At 42.4% G+C, this 22,500-nt stretch overlaps 1 pseudogene; it reads left to right on the top strand.

Moving 5' to 3' along the window:
• Positions 1-10,115, top strand: part of LOC137617966 (uncharacterized) — a 47,794-nt pseudogene extending 37,679 nt beyond the window's left edge.
• The last annotated feature ends 12,385 nt before the right edge of the window (positions 10,116-22,500 follow it).

The raw sequence follows: 22,500 nt of genomic DNA on the forward strand, positions 1-22,500 counted from the left end.
TCCGCCTTGACAAAGGCCACCCATTTTCTCCGAGATGACTCATATTGCCTTCTAGTAGATTTGCACTTATGTTCCTCTAGGAAGTCTATGCTGGCTTTCGAAATCGCGAAACGCTTTCTCACCGCTAGGGAGAGAAAATCCTGAGCTGCAGGGTCCGGGTTTTCTGTAATGAAGCGCAGACAGTCGACTTCTGGACTCGCTGGGTCAGAACTGGATTTGGTAGCGGTACAAACTTCAGCTGTAGTTCCAATGCCAAGGGGAACCACACGCTGTTCGGCCACTTGTGGGCTACTATTGCCGCTACCCCCTTGAAGGATCTCAGTTTGTTGAGGACCCTCAACAGAAGGTTGTGAGGAGGGAACAGATAAATCCTGGACCCTCTGTTCCAGTTGAGGGACATCACGTCCACTGCTTCCGCTAAGGGGTCCTCGTACGGGGACACGTACAGGGCCAACTTCTTGTTGTCTTTCGTCGCAAAGAGGTCTATCTGCAGTTCTGGGACTTGATTCAGAATGAAGGAGAATGATCCTGCGTCTAAGGACCATTCCAACTCTATCGGTGTGAACCTGGATAGAGCGTCCGCTGTCACATTGCGAACTCCTTGAAGGTGAACTGCCGACAGGTACCACTTCTTCTTTTCCGCCAATCGGAAGATGGCCAACATCACCAGGTTGAGAGGTGGTGACCTCGATCCTTGTTGATTCAAGCATCTCACAACTACCTCGCTGTCCATCACCAACCTTATGTGGATCGAGTGACGCGGGGAAACTTTCTTTAAGGTAAAGAGCACTGCCATAGCTTCTAGAAAGTTTATGTGAAAGGTCTTGAATAGCTTGGACCAATTCCCCTGGACTTTTTTCCGATGAGAGTGACCTCCCCATCCCTCCATCGAGGGTTCTGAGTGAATCGTCACCGACGGGGGAGGTGGCTGAAGAAGAACCAACTTCTTTAGATGTCTGACTTGGGACCAAGGCCTGAGAAGAGTAAGTAGCCGAAGCGGAACTGGTCTTCTCAGATCTCTTCGCACGTTTGATGCATAACTTCTCCAAACTCCGGTTGCATCCTTTAGCTGTGCTCTTAGCACTGGGTCTGTCACCGAAGCAAACTGGAGAGAGCTCAGTACCCTCTCCTGTTCGCGTCTTGATATCCTTTCGGAATCTAGAAGTCTCTTGACAGAACCCGCTATCTCCTTCCTTTTCTTCGCCGGGATGGAGAAACGGTGTGACAAAAGGTCCCAGTGGATTCCCAGCCACTGGAACTTTTGAGATGGAGAAAGTCGAGACTTTTTCTGTTGATCTTTAAACCTAGGTACTCTAGGAACTGGATCACTTGACTGGAAGCTTGCAAGCATTCTGTCTCGGATGCTGCCCACACCAACCAGTCGTCCAGGTAGGCTACTACCTGAATTCCCTTTAGGCGTAATTGTTTGAGAGCTACGCTCGCAAGCTTCGTAAAAATCCTTGGGGCTATATTTAGCCCGAATGGCATGGCTTTGAAGGCGTATAGTCTTCGTTGTAGCCTGAACACTAGGTAGGGGGAGAGTCGACGGTTGATTGGAATGTGCCAATAGGCGTCTGACAAGTCTATAGAGACGGAATATGCCCTCTTGGGCAGTAAGGTCCTTATGTGTTGCAGTGTTATCATCTTGAATTTGCAATACACTATGAACTTGTTGAGTGGCGACAAGTCCAGAATGACTCTGAGTTTTTCCGAGTCTTTCTTGGGAACACAAAACAGCCTCCCTTGGAATTTGATGGACTTCACCTTTCGGATCACATTTTTCTCCAACAGTTCTTGAACGTACTCCTCCAGAACGGGGATGGAGTGTTGGAAAACCCGAAGGCCCGGGGGTGGAGTGCTGTACCAGCTCCAGCCCAGTCCATTCTTGAGTAGGCTGTGGGCCCAGGGATCGAAGGTCCACCGATCCCGAAATTTCAGAAGTCTTCTTCCTACCGGTATCATCCCACTTGGACTGCCGTCCCGAGGTCTTGCCTCCCTGACCACGACCACCCCTGAATCCCCTTCCCCTTGAGGGGCGCCCAGACGAGCCTCTGGCTGCCCCTCTAGGCTTTGCTCGAAAGGAAGTAGACTGCCCTTCGAACGATGGGGTGAATGCCGTGGACTGTGTCGACACGGCCTGGGGTACCCTCTGAAAAGTGGTCGGGGTTTGTGCCACGATCTGGGGCACTGGAGGCAATGGCAATTGCAGTTGCTGTTGCTGTCTAAAAGGCTTGGCTGGCCGAGACGGTAGCCTAGTCCTCATAGTGTTCCTCTTTGGTTGAGGACCCTCTTCCGGGGAAGACTTTCTTTTGATAGCCAGGCCCCACTTCTGGAGAAGGTTTCTATTCTCCAAGGTGGCCATATCAACTACTTCTTTGACCAAATCGGTAGGGAAAAGGTCTTTGCCCCAGATGTTGGAGGAGATTAGTTTCCTTGGATCGTGCCTCACTGTAGCCGAGGTGAACACGAACTCCCTACAAGCTCTCCTCGCCTTGACGAAGCCATAAAGGTCCTTCGTCACTGTGGCCAGAAGAGTCTTGGCCACCACCATGAACATTTCATGGACCTTGGGGTTACTTGCCATCGTCTCAAGAGTAGTCTGAAGAGACATTGAGGCAGCCAGTCTTTCTTTTGTCTCGAACTCTCTCTGCAAGAGAAAGTCAGACAGCTTAGGGAGGTCCTCGCCGAACTGACGTCCGGCGATATCAGCCTCCAACTTCCCAACTGAGGACGTAAGATGGACTTCCTTCCAGTCTTTGTGGTCCATAGGTAGGGCCAGCGACAAGGGTTTACACTCCTCCAGGGAGGGGCAAGGCTTGTCGGCCTCGACTGCTCTTAGTACAGCCGCAAACCCTTTCTGTAAAAAGGGGAAGGCTCTAGCAGGAGAGGACACAAAGGAAGGGAGCTTCTTGCTCAATGCAGCTACCTTTGAGTTAGAGAAGCCCCTCTCTTTCAACGAGCCTTAGTATGGTCCATCACTATGACCTCCTTCGGCTCTGTCTCCTCCTTTGAAGCTGGATCCTTCCTCAGCCGGACACATGGTTTAGCATCTGAGCACAAGGGAAGGTCTTTCATATTGAGCGTTTTCTGGGGCCCATGTGATTCTGCAAGGCTCTGCATCCGCAGTTCCATTGCAGCCGCCTTCTTCTGATTCTCCTTCTGCATCTGTTGGATCATTCCAACAATGGAGGAGAGGGCCTGTCCCAGCTCTACTGGGAGACCGGCCGATGTTGAGGGAATAGGCTCCGGGATCTGAACCGGAGTAGCCGACACCTCGTTGACCTCTTCCTCTACAACGTCTGGGGCTTGAACTTCACCCTGGGCTTCTGCCAGGAGGTCTTCCTCCAGACGCTCGTCCACGACAGACATCCTGTCATCTAACTGGATGTCTTGCATAGCGACCGAGACTTCAGCATCCACCTGGATCTGAACTTGGGGGATCTCCTCTTGAGGCTGGGGAATCACTGCATCAGCTGATGCCTTAGGGAAAAGATACGCCCTCATCTTCTCACTTGGAAGATAAGGTCCAGAGGTGTTCTTCTGGAAGCCCCTTACCCAGGTACGAAGCTTCTCCCTTGCTATATCCCTTGACTCCGCCATCCTAGGGGAATCAAAGGCCTCCGTAATTAGATTAATGCACACAGTACATACCTGAGGGTGTCAATACCGGAGATCACCCTTGGAGACAGCGCATGCTACGTGTCTCCTACCAAATTCATGTCCGCAGAGGCTCTTGCTGCGGACGTTGCAGAAGACACTTCGGAGGGTCCTTCTGTAAAGAGAGAAATTTCCATGAGTATCAAGTGAACTATGTATCATTGGATATGCATAGTATAGCATAACAATACAGAAAGGAAAGACACACACTTGTGTTTCCTTCACAACCCATTGTTGCAGCCTTCCAGATAATAAAATCAAATGGTTAATCTCTTCTAGAGTAACCAATGTAAAGTTTCCAGAGGAAACAGGTGGAGCTCACACCTAAGCAATGATTTTAAAATCCTGGATAATAGACAGGAAAGAACTCACTTTCCTATCTGTAGGGCAACAGCAAAGGACTTGTGCAAGAAAACACAAAAGTGTTAGAACACACAGTGCTGTACCAAAACCCATACAATAGTTTTCTTTTTACAGTATATGTTATACTGAAGAATACTGGTACAGTATAGGAGGTTACGTGCCGGCTGGTTCAAATGCATGAGTCACTCTTGGTAACCGGCAGACAAGGGCTGACATTAGCCGGCCGGCAAAGGTACTGGACCGATGCCAGCCGGCAGCAAAAGAACCAGAGGACTACAAGCGCCCGGCTGCCGGCCTCATAGGCCGGCAGCCGGGTCGGGTACAGCACTAGAAGAAAAACAGAATGGATGTCGGGATAAGAGTGTACACTACCTCCAAGCCCGGCAATCCGAAAGAATGCAAATAAGGAAGGGAGAGAATCTAATTCAGGCTTCCTGACCAATGCCGTCTGACTCTGCAGGCCGGCATGGATGAAGGACCAAGGGAGGTCCGGGCAGCACTCGAAGCAGAAGACCCTTGCCGGCCGGCAGAGCTGCCGGCCGGCAAGGGACTGAGTCAATTCCACATCCTAACCTATTCTAGGTCCAGATGTAGAATGACGTACAATACTGTAATGGCTAGGCCATTACGGAGATAGAGGGGGAAGGGACAAAAGAGGGTCCTACCAACCTTGCTTTAGTGACGGATCACCCGCAGCCAAGAAACTCATCTTAGCCTAAGGGAGATCCAAGGGGGGAGGCCAGCAATACTTGCCAGCTCCCAGAGCACCAAAGCAAGGAAGGTGTTGCTACTCCCAGGGAAAGAAACTTATCCTCCCCCGAGAACAGCAACAAGGACTAGTCTGGTAGATCACAAAAAAAGGAATCATATCCACAGAAACCTTCGGTAGTGACCTAAGGAGGCTAAGCCACCTTTGTCTGTGTCAGGCCAGCGAGGGAGACTCTACCCCAAGCCAGACAAACACAGACTCAGACTAAAAAACTCTGTTGTTCTGTCCTTCTTTGAACCAGACTTACTGGAACAGGAAGGTTCAGTAACACCCCAGTATAGTTTTATCGAAAATTAATTCAGATAAACCACTTAGGGATAAGCCCAAGGCTTAAACAGAGGGAAAGGGACTGCATACCTTCTCCGAAGAAAAGAAAGCAACCGGGGAGTATGAGAAAGTATACTAAGGCTCCATAAGCAACTTAGCCTAGGCACCAAGAGAATCGATTACCTAAATCACCGAAACTCATTCGTATACTATCTTGGAAATATTCCACACAATCTTAAATGTATAAAACATAGCCTAAAGCTTCAATAAAATTTTAATACACTCGGAAAAAACCAAAATCATGCATGAAGTACTAGGACCAAACGACTAGGCTACATGGCCTAGCGTAGGCCAGAATGGCAAATACTTCGCCAAAATAATACTAAGCACGAAAGGAAATCCTATGTAATGCTAAATAGCTAAAATTTATTAAAGCAAAACAACCGGGAATGTCGCTCTGACTAACTAAACTTTTACCTAGCGAGCGACAGCGTCCATGACGCCTCCGGTAGGCTACGGCTCTTGTAACAAAGATTAATCCTATTAATCACTCAAAAATTTACCAAGAGCCTACATTTATACATAAAAGACATGGTACTCAACTTATCAGAGGCCGACGAAGTAGGAGAAGCCATGAAAAGCAAAATAAATCCAAGATTTGCGAGAAACACAGGAAAAAACACCGAGTTGTTAAGCTACGCAAAAAGGAATGGAGATGGCGCCAGGATTGGCGCCAGGCACGCTTACGAAACGGGAGATAGGGAGCCTTGGGAGCGGCTCCCCCTTTTTCTTTCCCGAATTCGTTTCTTGCCAATTGCCCCCTGCGAGACGAAATCTCTGTTCAGGGTGCAGATTGCTATGTGGCGTGTCAAGAATACGTCCTCTGATATGTCGCGATATCCCTTTCACGAGGGATATTCGCTCCAGGAGTTAGAATTCTGGTACCTTAAGGTAAATTCTCTGGGAATATCGCCGTAGTTGTAATATACCCTAGGAAGCTACCCTATAGGAACTTCCATCAGGACGACATGGCTTGAGCCCATATATATATATATATATATATATATATATATATATATATATATATATATATATATATATATATATATATATATATATATATATATATATATATATATATATATATGTTTGTGTGTGTGTGTATTGAAACTTTTAAAGTTTTTAGACTTTTAATGTTAAGTATAGAAGTGTTGTATTCTTTCTTTATTAGCTTTTTGTCTCCTCACCGGTGGTTATATTGGTGTTTATTATCGGCTAACGACTATTTTATATTTTCAAGTTGCGTTGGTTACGTGGCTGCTCTCCTTCATTATCCGAAGCATGGAGCTTTACGCTTGGAGGAGTTGCCGTCAGTGTGTTTCTGAGCCTCCAACTTTGAAGTGCATGACAATTGCTGTTGGAACTACATTTATTCCTCACCATTGCAGAGCTACAGTTTGAAGCTGCTTAGATTTTTTGGATATCCTTTCTCTGCAGCAAGGTCTTTTTATCCTGCATTTTGTGTACTGCCCTTGGTTCAGTAAAAGCCAAGGGGACCTCTATGTCTCAAGGTGATAGTAATTATACCTGTATTTAATTATCGTAATTACGACCTGTGATAATCTGCTGATTTCATTAGTGGAGCTTGTGAAAGCCTTTCAATCAAACCAGCCATCGTCTTCTTGTTAGGGATAGTTACATTGTATTTGTTAGGGTATTCTTACTTTTCGTATGCCTCCTCCTTTCTGGACCCTCTCACATTTTAGTATGCATGTGTTGATGACCTTTCTTTAATTGTGTAATTGTTTTCCTTTACAGGGAGTTTAAGAGTGAGTGTTTATCATTAATTATTGTATTGTTGAGGTTGAGCTGTTATTTCTGTCTGAAACTTGTGTTTTAAAATTAAGTATATTTTTGTGGTATTTTCTTTTTCCCCTTGAATTGACTTTGCACTCTTATTGAAGTTGGATACTATTCCACCTTTTGTGGACTTAGTATGATATTTTGGTGGATACTGTTTGATAAAAGTTTAGTGTTTTGAGTGGTGGTTAACCCAGCCATCACAGTATGTATATACTGTATGTATATATATGCATAAATACGTATATATACATATATAGATATATATATATATATATATATATATATATATATATATATATATATATATATATATATATATATATATATATATATATATATATATATATATATATATATATATATATATATATATATATATATATATATATATATATATATATATATATATATATATATATATATATATATATATATATATATATATATATATATATACTGTATATATATATATATTGTGGAGAATGAATTTTTTTGTTTTTTTTTGTTTGCCAAATCCTTAGAGAGAGAGAGAGAGAGAGAGAGAGAGAGAGAGAGAGAGAGAGAGAGAGAGAGAGAGAGAGAGTGTATCGATTGTTTGTTGTGAGAAAGACTGTTGGTATAAATGAGATTGTTTGTTTATGTTTTTAGCTAGGTTACGACAATGGTGAACGTCTTGGGTTAATGGCTTTTTTTTCATTTGACTGCAGTAAGCGTCAGTTCTGTGTCCTTTGAATGTTGAATTATTATTATCTTTTTTACCAGCGTGGAAGTGTTGTCGTGATTGTGAATAATAGGAACTATTTATTATTTATCTTTGATTATAGTGCGATAGTTTTGTTAGCTAGGAGGGTTCGTAAATGGTTTTTTTTTTTTTATCTTTGCAGGCCGTAATTCCTCCTTTGGAGAGAGTTTTTTTGGATTGATAGTTGCTGACCTGGCCTTTAATTGATTATGTTAGACTGCTCTTTTGAATTCCCCAACTGAATATGATTTTGCCTGTTTGATGATGATGATGATGACGACGTGGCATTAAGCGCCATAGATTGCTCCACGCACCACTTAAGTGCTTTGTGTAGTGGAAAGGTTACCGTTTTGCCACCGAGCTGTGTCAGTGTGCCATGGATTAACTGTTTGGATCATTTAAACAAGTGTCTGCGTCCTTATATAGATATGCATAAAATTATTACATATTGGTTGTGGTCTGTTTTAGTTTTAAGTTTGTAAGGTTTTTTTTTTCTTTTGGTTTATTTGAATGGTGATTAGTTTTAAGTGTTGTCATTTTGATTGTGGATGGTTTTATGTTAAGCGTTTTAGTTTTAAGGAATATAGTTGCAAGATTATGTTTTGTTTCTGTTTCCCTTCAGTCTAAGAGTCCAATTTATGATAACGTAAGAGGAAAGTTTGTGCAGAGGAGACATTTGTCATTTAGTGTGATCAAGGGTGTGGGGGTTGTTATTGCGACATCCCGCCACATTATTTTGGTGCCCGAACACTGCCGAGGTAGGATTGGAAGCTGGACTGTTGGCGAAGGACGGAATTAGATATAAGGTTGATGAAAAATGGAAGAACAGTTAAGGGTTTTGAAGGAGGAATTGCGGCTGAGTAAGGAGCGAGAAGGAGAATTTGTTGCAAGAAAATAAGAGGTTAAGGTTTGAGAATGAGGAGGTGCATAGGAAACTAAGGGAAATTCAGGGAACTGTAGAGAGAGTGGAAGAGGGTGTTGAGATAACGATGCGTGAGAATGAGGAACGAATGGAAGCTATGATGTGGCAGGTTATGGGAATGATGAAAACTTTTTTGGGGTGATGGCACAGTCGGAGGAGTGGCCTCTGCTACGGGTAAAGGGTTGCTGGTGGAAGAAAAGGTTAAGGTAAGTGATAATGGGAAAGGAAGTGAGAGTGATAGTAATAATGATAGTGAAGTTAAAGGACTAGGTATAGTAAGGAGGGAGAGAAAGGTGAGAGGAAGGATGAAAGGAAAGATAAAAGTGATGTGAAAAAAAGAGAAGAAGTGTCAGGATGAGAGCATGGATGATCGTGAATGGGTGAAAGTGGTGAGTAAGAAAAGGGCTAGGAAGAGTAGAATCAAGGATAGGAGTATGAGTGTGGAATTAGATTCTTTATATTCCAGCGAGGAAGTGGAAAACAAGGAAAGTAGCAGTGATGATAGCAGTGACAATGAACGTGATGTGTGTAAGACTGTGTTTATGAGAGAGTTACGTCGGTATTAGAGGTTCAATGAGCATAGTAGTAGGGATGTATACGAGTTTTTCAAGGAGTATGAGAGTTGTCAGGATAAGTATGGTGATAGTAAGAGAGTATGGGATAGGGAGTTAGGAGAATATTTGACTGGGTATTTGTTGATGATGTATGGTGTGATAATGAGTGTAGGTGACGTTGATTATGAAATTGTGAAAAAGAGAATAATTAAGCAGGTAAAACGTATGAAAGGGAGTGTTAGGTATAAGCGTAGGAATGATTTTGATGAGGCACGGAGGAATGCAGCAGAAGCAATATCGATGTATGTATGTAGGTTGGAAACTTTAGCTAAGAAGAAGTATGGAGATAAAGGCATAAATGATAATAAGGAGTTAATGGGGAAGTTTTTGGTGACAGTACCTGAGATTGTGTGTGAATTTTTTCATTTGAAACGGGAGAAAATGAGGTGGACGCAAGAGAGATTGACATGGGATGATATACTAGAGATAGTTGAGGATTATGAGTTAGATAGGTGCATTAAAGGAAGTAAATCTGTGAGTTTAAGAACTGGAATGGAAGAAAGTGTAATAGAATTTGGTAGTTATAAGGATGCAATTTTGAGAGGGCCAATGAGGATAGATGATCAGGTAGTAGAGAGGAGTGTTAGGGCGAGTAATGTGGGAATACCTGTAAGGACAAATGATGGGTTTAGGCAAGGGAATCAGGTTTTAAGGGATAGGATTGCTAGTGCGCAGCGAGGTAGGTCAGGTAGTTGTATCCGTGAAGAGAAGTATTATAGATGTGGGAAAGTGGGACATAAGAAGGATGAATGTAGATGGGCTTTAGGAGCATGTTTCGGGTGTGGAGAGACAGAGCATCATATTAGTGTGTGTAAGAAAGAGAAAGGGGTTAAATGTTGTCGGTGTGGTATGACTGGGCACATAGCGAGTGGATGTGTAAGAAAGAGAAAGGGGTTAAATGTTATCGGTGTGGTATGACTGAGCGCATAGCGAGTGGATGTGTAAGAAAGAGAAAGGGGTTAAATGTTATCGATGTGGTATGACTAGGCACATAGCGAGTGGATGTCGAAGTAATCGTATGAATGTGATTTGTGGTAATTGTGGTAAGGATGGTCATTATGCTAGAATGTACAAGGTAAGTGTACTGAATGTGGTGTAGATGGGCATGTAGCTAGAGTATGTAGGAAGAAAGGATTAAGTCAGTCAGGATGTTCGGGAAACTAGCATGTAAGAGGGTTCAACTGGGTGATATACAGTATATCAAATGTACGCTGGCATCATGAATTCTGTTTGGTTGACTAAGTTGACATGTAAGTTCTAAGTCGTTTAGTAAGGAAACCGAGCTATTTTCTTTTTATAACCCCTTCCCTCTTCCTCAACATATCTTGCTAATTATTGCTTTCCCAGAATTTAAATAACCACCTAATTACTGTGCAAGCAGATTAGAACTGCAGTATTCCATTATTTTGGAGTAAATGGAGAGCGTGGTGTTGTATACAATTACCGAGACGACAATATTTCACTTGGCCTGGAGTTCGCGCCTGACCATACAAATTATATGGCATCTACAAGCAAATCCTTGCCAAAGATACGTTCTCGCTGTTCCGAGGAATTAGTTTCCTATAAATCTGTCATTTATACTTGACCAGTATATTATCAAATTTACTTTACTTACTTTACTTTGATGGCTGCTTTACCGATCCCATACAGCAGGGGAACCCTACTCTCTACAGGACCTCCGCTGTTGTTTTACCTTGTTCGTTCAGAGTATTTATCGTTTCAGATCACGTATTGTTATTACTATTACTATTAATTCTTAAGCTACAACCCTAGTTGGAAAAGCAGGATTTTATTAGCCCAGGGGCCCCAACAGGGAAAATAGCCCAGTGACGAAAGGAAACAAGGGAAAATAAAAATTTTGAAGAGCAGTAACAACATTAAAATAAATATTTCCTAAATAAACTATAAATACTTTAACAAAACAAGAGGAAAAGAAATTAGATAGAATATTGCGCCCGAGTGTACCCTCAAGCAAGAGAACTCTAACCCAAGACAGTGGAAGACCATGGTACAGAGGCTATTACAGTAGTTTACAAAGGATATTATCGCTTTTTGTGGCTTGTTACACTAATTCTTTTCAACATTTTGAGATATCAGTAATTTTTAGGAATAACGAGTCCGACACCCTCACCAGACCTACCTTCTCTTGGTATATGGAAAAAGGCATGTGTCGGGGGCGTCATTTCAGTGATCTTTGGCTTGTCCAAGTTATTTAGCCATGTTTCAGATAATGTTAGCATATCCAAATATTTCTCGTTTATCAATTATTACCCATAGATTGTATATTTACATAGCCACAGTTTATGACATCCCTAGTAACCATGATCAGTATTTTCTGCTAGTCTTTTCAATTCCATGTCATAAGCTCTGCAGTCTCTAGAATTTAGTGTGTGGTCACTTGGTTTGTTTAACTTTTTGCAGTTTATACGCTTTGACACTTATGAATTACACTCCCTGGTGCAATGTCTCCTTGAACATTTCCCGCAGACTTTATCATCATTCTTAGACTTTCAATCTTTTTCAAAATGTTCATACCTCTGACAGTGGTAGTAGATGATCACGTGGTACCTATCACGTATGTTATAGATACCCCATCATAACGAAACATTGTCCCCAGTATCATTGAATAGCCCTCCAAACTTCAGGATCACATCTCATCACATAGTGGATGGTTTACCCCCAACCCCGAGGCATTTTTCATCAGGATTACACTTATCTTTTCTTCTATATATTTGACTTGGTCTAGGCAGCAATTCTTGAGATTAAAGCATTTACTACATCATCTTCATCATTGTATACATTGCATATCAATATTTTTGGTTCTAGTTTTCCGATTTTTCTCGTTTCAGTGTCGGCCACCAATGTCTGAATTCTGTTTACCGCCTCTTCTCTGATCATATTTTTTGCAAAGTTTACAACATTTCCATTCGTAGTTGACCTCGCGTTAAGTATAGGAATGTCTTTAAGTGCTTGTTTAACATCACGTTTTATTTCAGTAATTTTAGTTGTTGTCTTGGTTGATTTAATTGTCAAGATATTTTTCTCCTTAACTTTGTCAAAAAATGTTGGTTTCTCCGGTTTTGGCTCTATTAATGCTTACAGTGTTGCTTTAACTAATTCCATATTTATCGCAAGAATGTCAACTTTCTCAGTGAGGTCGGTGGTCTGGGGTGAATTTGCTGTGTCTGCGCTAAGGTCCGCAAGTTTGTTTTCCTAGTAATCTATTTTTGCATCTTGTTCATTCAGGGCCAGATCTCTCACGTTCACATCTTTCTTTAATTTTTGCTTTACTAAATGGTTTTGTGTGGCTTCACACACGCAGTGTAGCCATATTCAATCAACGTTATTCCATTCATTATCAGTGATGGTTGTCACTATATGCACATATTTCTTATGGTAGAGTCTATTACATTCACATACTATCCATTTTTTTCGTTCTCCCTCCGTGTTATTACATATAAGTCAGACATAGGTAGGAAAAGACATAGGGTACTGTTTCTTATCACTTAGGTCTCTCCATAAGACTAACTAATATCTTTTCAATGATATTCTAATCGAGAAACACAAAGCTAAAACACTACTCAGGGCATGTACGACAGAGCTCCCTCCATAAAACCCGTCCACACTCTAGCACTGCCAATCTATTTAGGCTACTTCAATGCTCAAAGTAGATGATATTGATAAAATATCATATCTTAATGTCTTCTTTAAATCTGTTAATAAAAAGCTTTAAAGCTTGAAATATTACGAAACATCTTTTCATGAATGTCAAGAATATAGTTTTTGAAAAGCATGCTGAAATGGATAAGCACCTATATGAATAGTTATTCTAAATTATTTGTTCATATATATATATATATATATATATATATATATATATATATATATATATATATATATATATATATATATATATGTATATATATATATATACTATATATATATATATATATATATATATATATATATATATATATATATATATATATATGTATATATATATATATATATATATATATATATAATATATATATATATATATATATATATATACATATATATATATATATATATATATATATATATATATATATATATATATATATATATATATATATATATATATATATATATATATATATATATATATATATATATATAAATATACATATATGTATATAATTATATGTATATATATATAAATATATATATATATATATATATATATATATATATATATATATATATATATATATATATATATATATATATATATATATATATATATATATATATATATATATATATATATATATATATATATATATATATATATATATATATATATATATATATATATATATATATATATATATATAATTAAATTGGTAGGTAGCCTCCTGTGTTCTCTCCAAATTGCTTAAATCTTAGGCATCATATTCATCCAAACAATCTCATTATTTCACCCTACACGTGATCTCGCACGCTGGTTCTCTACCACCTTCACTATCTTCCCAGGCCCCGTCACAATCTCTCCCTTACTATACCTTCTCAGCATGTGTTAACACTCTTTCAGTTTTACCAATGTTACCGTCTTTGTATTCTTTAATATGCCTGCCTTTCTTATTTTATTATATTCGAATCTTTTTTATCAGTAATTATCCCATTATCCACCTTATATTTTCATCTGTGTTTTCTCAAGCTTTGATTTCTCTTTTTGTCTTAGATCACACTTTTCCAATCCATATATTAACGCTGGTCTGATTACTATGCTATATAGCTAGATAATTAGCTTGAGTAGCATTTCCTCATTACACACCGGTCCTTCTACCTACTTCTACTTCCCCCATGCTGCTTTTATCCTATTCGCAAATTCAGCTCCATATCCTTTCTCCCGTGTATGTAAATTGTTCCAAAAGTTTTATGACTGAGTATCTACTTTCCTGTAAGGCTCTTACTGTTCACACGACTATAGTCCTATCCATATTTACCCTCAAGCCACCCATTCCCCAACTGTCTTGCCATTCTACAAATTCTTCTCTGTAACTTCCTAATTTTCAGCAGCAATCACCAAATCATCCACATATAGTAACTTCCACAACTATTCATTTCTGCTTGCTTCATTTAACACACCCATGACCTGCAAAAATAAAAAAATGGCCTGATTGCAGATCCTTGGGGTAATCTAGCACTCACCTCAAAGGTTTCTCCTTCCACAGTTATTGTACATCATCGCAACCATTCTAACCAACTTTTCTGGTGCTTTTATCTTTCTGAAGTATCAAAACATAATTGTTCTTTGTATCGTACCATAAACCTTTTCTAGATCTACAAATTCACAGAAATGGTTCTAATATCCCCTACTCTCTTTTCCCTTTTTCTGCTTTACTATAAATATTAAATCAATAGACCCTATCCCCTCATGGGTTGGCCAAAATAGTCAAGGACCCAAACTATACACGCGGATTCTTTTTTAAATCCATTGGTTTTCGTTGCTAATATGTCATCTTTGACCACCGGGCTATCGAAAATTATGGTAAACATCTTAATTTGGTTCACCTCTTTTTAAGGGACATTTTCCAAAGTGGCAGATTGGATATCGATGTCAAAATATATGTATTGGCCGCTAGGGAGTTCAAAGGAGTTCTAAATTTAAATGTAATCTCACTCATATTATGAATTTTAAAAGGTTATATGGATTCTCTTTTTATTATGAACTAAATAATACACATCCGAAATTCTGATACTATCTCATTACATTGAATTCACATAAATTAACTACACCAATATGATGGCTGGTATATATATATATATATATATATATATATATATATATATATATATATATATATATATATATATATATATATATATATATATATATATATATATATATATATATATATATATATATATATATATATATATATATATATATATATATATATATATATATATATATATATATATATATATATATATATATATATATATATATATATATATATATATATATATATATATATATATATATATATATATATATATATATATATATATATATATATATATATATATATATATATATATATATATATATTTGGGCTCAAGCCATGTCGTCCTGATGGAAGTTCCTATAGGGTAGCTTCCTAGGGTATATTACAACTACGGCGATATTCCCAGAGAATTTACCTTAAGGTACCCAGAATTCTAACTCCTGGAGCGAATATCCCTAATGAAAGGGATATCGCGAAATATCAGAGGACGTATTCTTGACACGCCACATGGCAATCTCCACCCCGAACAGAGATAACACTTCGAAGGGGTCAATTGGCAAGAAAACGAAAACGAGAAAGAAAAAGGAGAGCCGTTCCCAAGGCTCTCTCTTCTCCCGTTTTGTAAGCGTGCATTGCGCCGATTCTGGCGCCATCTGTATTCCTTTTTGCGCAGCTTAACAACTCGGTGTTTTTTTCCTGTGTTTCTCGCAAAATCTTGGATTTAATCATCTTTTTATGGCTTCTCCAACTTCGTCTGCCTCTGATAAGTTGAGTACCATTTCTTTTATGTATAAATATAGGCTCTTGGTAAATTTTAAAGTGATTAATAGTAATAATCTTTGTTACAAGAGCCGTTGCCTACCGGAGGCGTCCTGGACGCTGTCGCTCGCTAGGTATGAGTTCTAGTTAGCCAGAGCGACGTTCCCGGCTGTTTTGCTTTAATAATTTTAGCTATTTAGCGTTACATAGGATTTCCTTATTCGTGCTTTTAGTATTGTTTGTTTTGGCGAAGTATTCGCCAATACTGGCCTACGCTAGACCATGTAGCCTAGTCGTTTGGCCCTAGTACTTTCCTGCATGAATTTTGGATTTCCGAGTGTTTTAAAATTTTATTGAAGCTTTAAGCAGTTTTATACATTTAAGATTATATTGATTATTTCCAAGATAGTATACGAGTGAGTTTCGGTGATTTAGGTAATCGATTCTCTTGGTGCCTAGGCTAAGTTGCCTATGGAGCCTTAGTATACTTTCTCATACTCCCCGGTTGCTAACTTTTCTTCGGAGAAGGTATGCAATCCCTTTCCCTCTGTTTAAGCCTTGGGCTTAACCCTAGTGGTTTATCTGAATTAATTTTCGATACAACTATATTGGGGTGTTACGTACCTTCCTGTTCCAGTAAGTCTTGCTTCAGAGAGGGGCAGAACATCAGAGTTTTTAGTCTGTGTCTGTGTTAGTCTGGCTTGGGGTTGAGCTCCCTCGCTAGTCTGACGCAGACATAGGAGGCTTAACCTCCTTAGGTCACTCCCGAAGGTTTCTGTACGAGATGATTCCTTCTTTTGTGATCTAACAGACTAGTCCTTGTTGCTGTTCTCGGTGGGAGGATGAGATCCTCTCCCCGGGAGTAGCAACACCTTCCTTGCTTTGGTTCAGTGGGGGTTGGCAAGTATTGCTGGCCTCCCTCCTTGGATCTCCCTTAGGCTAAGATGAGTTTTCTTGGCTGCGGGTGATTCTTTCCTAAAGCAAGGTTGGTAGGACCCTCTTTGTCCCTTCCCCCTCTATCTCTGTAGTGGCCTAGCCGTTACAGTACTGTACGTCATTCTACATCTGGACCTAGTATAGGTTAGGATGTGGAATTGACTCAGTCCCTTGCCGGCCGGCACAGTGTGACGGCCGGCAAAGGTCTTCTGCTTTGAGTGCTGCCCGGACCTCCCTTGGTCCCTCTTCCATGCCTGTCTGTAGAGCCAGACGGCATTGGTCAGGAAGCCTGAATTAGATTCTCCACTCTTTCGGATTGCCGGGCTTTGAGGTAGTACACTCTCTTATCCTGGCATCTATTCTGTTTTCTTCTAGTGCTGTACCTGACCCGGCTGCCGGCCTATGTGGCTGGCAGCCGGGCAGTCGGAGTTCTCTGGTTCTTTTGCTGCTGGCCGGCATCGGTTGTTTACCTTTGCCGGCCGGCCATTGTCACGCCCTTGTCTGCCGGTCGCTACGAGCGGTGGCCGGCAGCCGGGTGCTACCTCGTGTAGCTGACATTGGCTGTTGCCGGCCGGCAATTACTGCCAGCCGGCACATGCATTTGAACCAGCGTTCTGCCGCCTTATAGCTGTTATGTAGTATACTTTAAAGCTAGTTATGGTGCTTGCCGGCCGGCGCATTACCTTCTATACTGTACCAGTATTCTTCAGTATAGCATATACTGTAGGGAGAAAACTATAGTATGGTATTGGTACAACACTGTGTGTTCTAACACTTTTGTGTTGTCTTGCACAGCCCTTTGGTGTTGCCTTAAAGATAAGAAAGTGAGTTCTTTCTTGTCTATTGTCCGGTATTTTAAAATCATATCTTAGGTGTGAGCTCCACCTGTTTCCTCTGGAAATTTGTCATTGGTTACTCTAGGACAGATTAACCATACGATATTATTATCTGGAAGGCTGCAACATTTGGTTGTGCGGGAAACACAAGTGTGTGTCTTTCCTTTCTGATTTGTTATGCTAACTGTGCATATCCAGTGATACGTAGTTCACTTGATACTCATGGAAATTTCTTCTCTTTACAGGAGGAACGTCCGAAGTGCGGAAGTGCTTTCTGCAACGTCCACAGTAAGAACTTCTGCGGACATGAGTTATGTAGGAGGCACGCAGCATGCGCTGTCTCCAAGGGTGATCTCCGGTATTGGGACCCCCAGGTATGTACCGTGTGCTCTAACCTGATTACTGAGACTTTTGATTCCCCTAGGACAGCGGAATCAAGGGATATAGCAAGGGAGAAGCTTCGTATCTGGGTAAGGGGCTTCCAGAAGAACACCTCTGGACCTTATCTTCCAAGTGAGAAGATGAGGGCTTACCTTTTCCCTAGGGCATCAGCTGATGCAGTGATTCCCCAGCCTCAATAGGAGATCACCCTAGTTCAGATCCAGGTGGATGCTGAAGTCGCAGTCGCCTTGCAAGACATCCAGTTGGACGACAGGATGTCAGACGTGTCCGAGCGTCTGGAGGAAGACCTCCTGGCAGGAGGCCAGGATGAAGATCAAGCCCCAGACATTGTAGAGGAAGAGGCCGATGAGGTGTCGGCTGCTCCGGTTCAGATCCCTGAACCTATTCCCTCAACATCGTCCGCTCTCCCAGTAGAGCTGGGACAGGCCCTCTCCTCCATGGTTGGAATGATCCAACAAATGCAGAAGGAGAATATTGAGAAGGCGGCTGCAATGGAACTGCAGATGCAGAAGCTTGCAGCATTACGTGGGCCCCAGAAAAGGCTCAATGTGAAAGACCTTCCCTTGTGCTCAGATGCTAACCCGTGGAGATATGCTGAGCACATGCCGATGACGACTGGAAAGATCGTCATGTCGGATAAGTTGGGTTCAGTTCCCCTTGAGGAGGTGGAATTCTGGCCCAGCAAAGGGTCATATCCGGACTGTTATGTCCGGTTGAGGAAGGAACCAGCTTCAAAGGAGGAGACAGAGCCGAAGGAGGTCATAGTGATGGACCATGCTAAGGCTCAAGCTTTGCTTTCATCTTCGATGAAAGAGAGGGGCTTCACGAACTCAAAGGTAGCTGCATTGAGTAAGAAGCTCCCTTCCTTTGTGTCCTCTCCTGCTAGAGCCTTCCCCTTTTTGCAGAAAGGGTTTGCGGTTGTATTAAAAGCAGTCGAGGCTGGTAAGCCTTGCCCCTCCCTGGAGGAGTGTAAACCCTTGTCGCTGGCCCTACCTATGGACCACAAGGACTGGAAGGACGTCCATCTTACCTTCTCAGTCGGGAAGTTGGAGGCTGATATTGCCGGACGTCAGTTCGGTGAGAACCTCCCTAAGCTGTCTGACTTTCTTTTGCGGAGAGAGCTCGAGACAAAAGAAAGACTGGCTGCCTCAATGTCTCTTCAGACCACTCTTGACACGATGGCAAGTGACCCCAAGGTCCATGAAATGTTCATGGTTGTGGCCAAGACTCATCTGGCCACAGTGACGAAGGATCTTTACAGCTTCGTCAGGGCGAGGAGAGCTTGTAGGGAGTCCGTGTTCACCTCGGCTACGGTGAGGCACGAGCCAAGGAAACTAATCTCCTCCAACATTTGGGGAAAAGACCTTTTCCCTACCGATGTGGTCAAAGAAGTTGTTGATAAGGCCGCCACGGAGAATAGAAATCTTCTCCAGAAGTGGGGCCTGTCTATCAAGAGAAAGTCTTCCCCGGATGAGGGTCCCCAACCAAAGAGGAAGACTAAGAGGACTAGGCTACCGTCTCGGCCAGCCAAGCCATTTGGACAGCAACAGCAACAGCAATTGCCGATGCCTTCAGTGCCCCAGATGGTGGCACAAACCCCGACCACTTTCCTGTGGGTACCCCAGGCCGTGTCAACGCAGTCCCCGGCATTCAACCCAACGTTCGAAGGGCAGTCAACTTCCTTTCGAGCAAAGCCTAGAGGAGCAGCCAGAGGCTCTTCTAGGCGCCCCTCAAGAGGAAGGGGATTCAGGGGTGGTCGCGGTCAGGGAGGCAAGACCTCAGGACAACAGTCCAAGTGAGATGATACCGGTAGGAGGGAGACTTCAGAATTTTCGGGATCGGTGGACCTTCGATCCCTGGGTCCACAGCCTACTCAAGAATGGACTGGGCTGGAGCTGGTACAGCACTCCATCCCCGTGCCCTCGGTTTTTCCAACACTCCACCCCCGTTCTGGAGGAGTACATCCAAGATTTGTTGGAGAAAAAAGTGATCCGAAGGGTAAAGTCCATCAAATTCCAAGGGAGGCTGTTTTGTGTTCCCAAGAAGGACTCGGAAAAACTCAGAGTCATTCTGGACTTGTCGCCACTCAACAAGTTCATAGTGAACTGCAAGTTCAAGATGCTAACACTGCAACACATAAGGACCTTACTGCCCAAGAGGGCATATACCGTCTCAATAGACTTGTCAGACGCCTATTGGCACGTTAAAATCAACCGTCGACTCTCCCCCTACCTAGGGTTCAAGCTACAACGAAGACCATACGCCTTCAGAGCCATGCCTTTCGGGCTAAATATAGCTCCAAGGATCTTCACGAAGCTTGCGAGCGTAGCTCTCAAACAATTACGCCTAAAGGGTATTCGGGTAGTAGCCTACCTGGACGACTGGCTGGTGTGGGCAGCATCCAAGACAGATTGCTTGCAAGCTTCCATTCAAGTGATCCAGTTCCTAGAGTATCTAGGCTTCAAGATCAACAGAAAAAAGTCTCGACTTTCTCCATCTCAAAAGTTCCAGTGGCTGGGAATCCACTGGGACCTAATGTCACACCGTTTCTCCATCCCGGCGAAGAAAAGGAAGGAGATAGCGGGTTCTGTCAAGAGACTTCTAGATTCCGAAAGGGTATCAAGACGCGAACAGGAGAGAGTACTGGGTTCTCTACAGTTTGCTTCGGTGACAGACCCGGTGCTAAGAGCACAGCTAAAGGATGCAACCGGAGTTTGGAGAAGTTATGCATCAAACGCGCGAAGAAATCTGAGAAGACCAGTTCCGCTTCGTCTACGTACTCTTCTCAGGCCTTGGTCCCAAGCCAGACATCTAAAGAAGTCGGTTCTTCTTCAGCCACCTCCCCCGTCGGTGACAATTCACTCAGACGCCTCGAAGGAGGGATGGGGAGGTCACTCTCATCGGAAAAAAGTCCAAGGGACTTGGTCCAAGCTATTCAAGACCTTTCACATAAACTTTCTAGAAGCTATGGCAGTGCTCCTTACCTTAAAGAAAGTCTCCCCGCGTCACTCGATCCACATAAAGTGGGTGCTGGACAGCGAGGTAGTTGTGAGATGCTTGAATCGACAAGGATCAAGGTCACCACATCTCAACCAGGTGATGTAGGCCATCTCCCGATTGGCGGAAAAGAAGAAGTGGTACCTGTCGGCAGTTCACCTTCAAGGAGTTCGCAATGTGACAGCGGACGCTCTATCCAGGTTCACACCGATAGAGTCGGAATGGTCCCTAGACGCAGGATCATTCTCCTTCATTTTGAGTCAAGTCCCAGAACTGCAGATAGACCTCTTTGCGACGAAAGACAACAAGAAGTTGCCACTGTACGTGTCCCCGTACGAGGACCCCTTAGCGGAAGCAGTGGACGCGATGTCCCTCGACTGGAACAGATGGTCCAGGATTTATCTGTTCCCTCCTCACAACCTTCTGTTGAGGGTCCTCAACAAACTGAGATCCTTCAAGGGGGTAGCGGCAATAGTGGCCCACAAGTGTACGAACAGCGTGTGGTTCCCCCTGGCATTGGAACTACGGTTGAAGTTTCTACCACTACCAGATCCAGTTTTGACCCAGCGAGTCCAGAAGTCGACTGTCTGCGCTTCATTACAGAAAACCCGGACCCTGCAGCTCATGATTTTCTCTTCCTAGCGGTGAGAAAGCGTTTCGGGATTTCGAAAGCCAGCATAGACTTCCTAGAGGAATATAAGTGCAAATCTACTAGAAGGTAATATGAGTCATCTTGGAGAAAATGGGTGGCCTTTGTCAAGGCAAAGAATCCGCAGGAGATCTCGACGGACTTCTGCTTATCTTTCTTCATCCACCTCCATGGTCAAGGGTTGGCAGCTAACACGATTTCGACGTGTAAGTCTGCTTTGACAAGACCCATTCTATATGCCTTCCAGGTCGACCTCGCTAACGAGATCTTTAATAAAGTTCCGAAAGCCTGCGCTAGGCTCAGACCTTCAGCACCTCCAAAGCCCATTTCATGGTCTTTAGACAAAGTTCTTCATTTTGCTTCTCTGCTGAGCAATGAGGAGTGTGCGTTAAAGGATTTGACCCAAAAAGTTATTTTCCTATTTGCACTCGCGTCCGGGGCCAGGGTTAGTGAAATTGTAGCCCTCTCGTGAGAGGAAGGTCGTGTTCAGTTCCTGGATGGGGGAGAACTGAACCTGTTTCCGGATCCTACGTTTCTCGCCAAGAATGAGTTACCCACCAACAGGTGGGGTCCCTGGAGAATCTGCCCTCTGAAAGAAGATGCATCTCTATGTCCAGTAGAATGCCTAAAGGTCTATCTTTATAGAACTTCAGACTTCAAGGGTGGTCAACTATTCAGGGGAGAAACATCAGGCTCAAATTTATCACTGAATCAACTCAGGGCGAAAATCACATTTTTTATTCGCAGAGCGGATCCTGACAGTACAACGGCAGGTCACGATCCGAGGAAAGTTGCCTCATCCTTAAATTTCTTTAATTGTATGGATTTAGAACATCTTCGTTCATACACTGGCTGGAAGTCTTCCAGAGTGTTCTTTCGCCACTATGCGAAGCAAGTGGAGCAACTAAAGAGATCTGTGGTTGCAGTGGGTTGCGTCGTTAACCCTG

This window comes from Palaemon carinicauda, chromosome 2 (assembly GCF_036898095.1).
Source record: "Palaemon carinicauda isolate YSFRI2023 chromosome 2, ASM3689809v2, whole genome shotgun sequence".
In the NCBI taxonomy this organism is placed as follows: domain Eukaryota; kingdom Metazoa; phylum Arthropoda; class Malacostraca; order Decapoda; family Palaemonidae; genus Palaemon; species Palaemon carinicauda.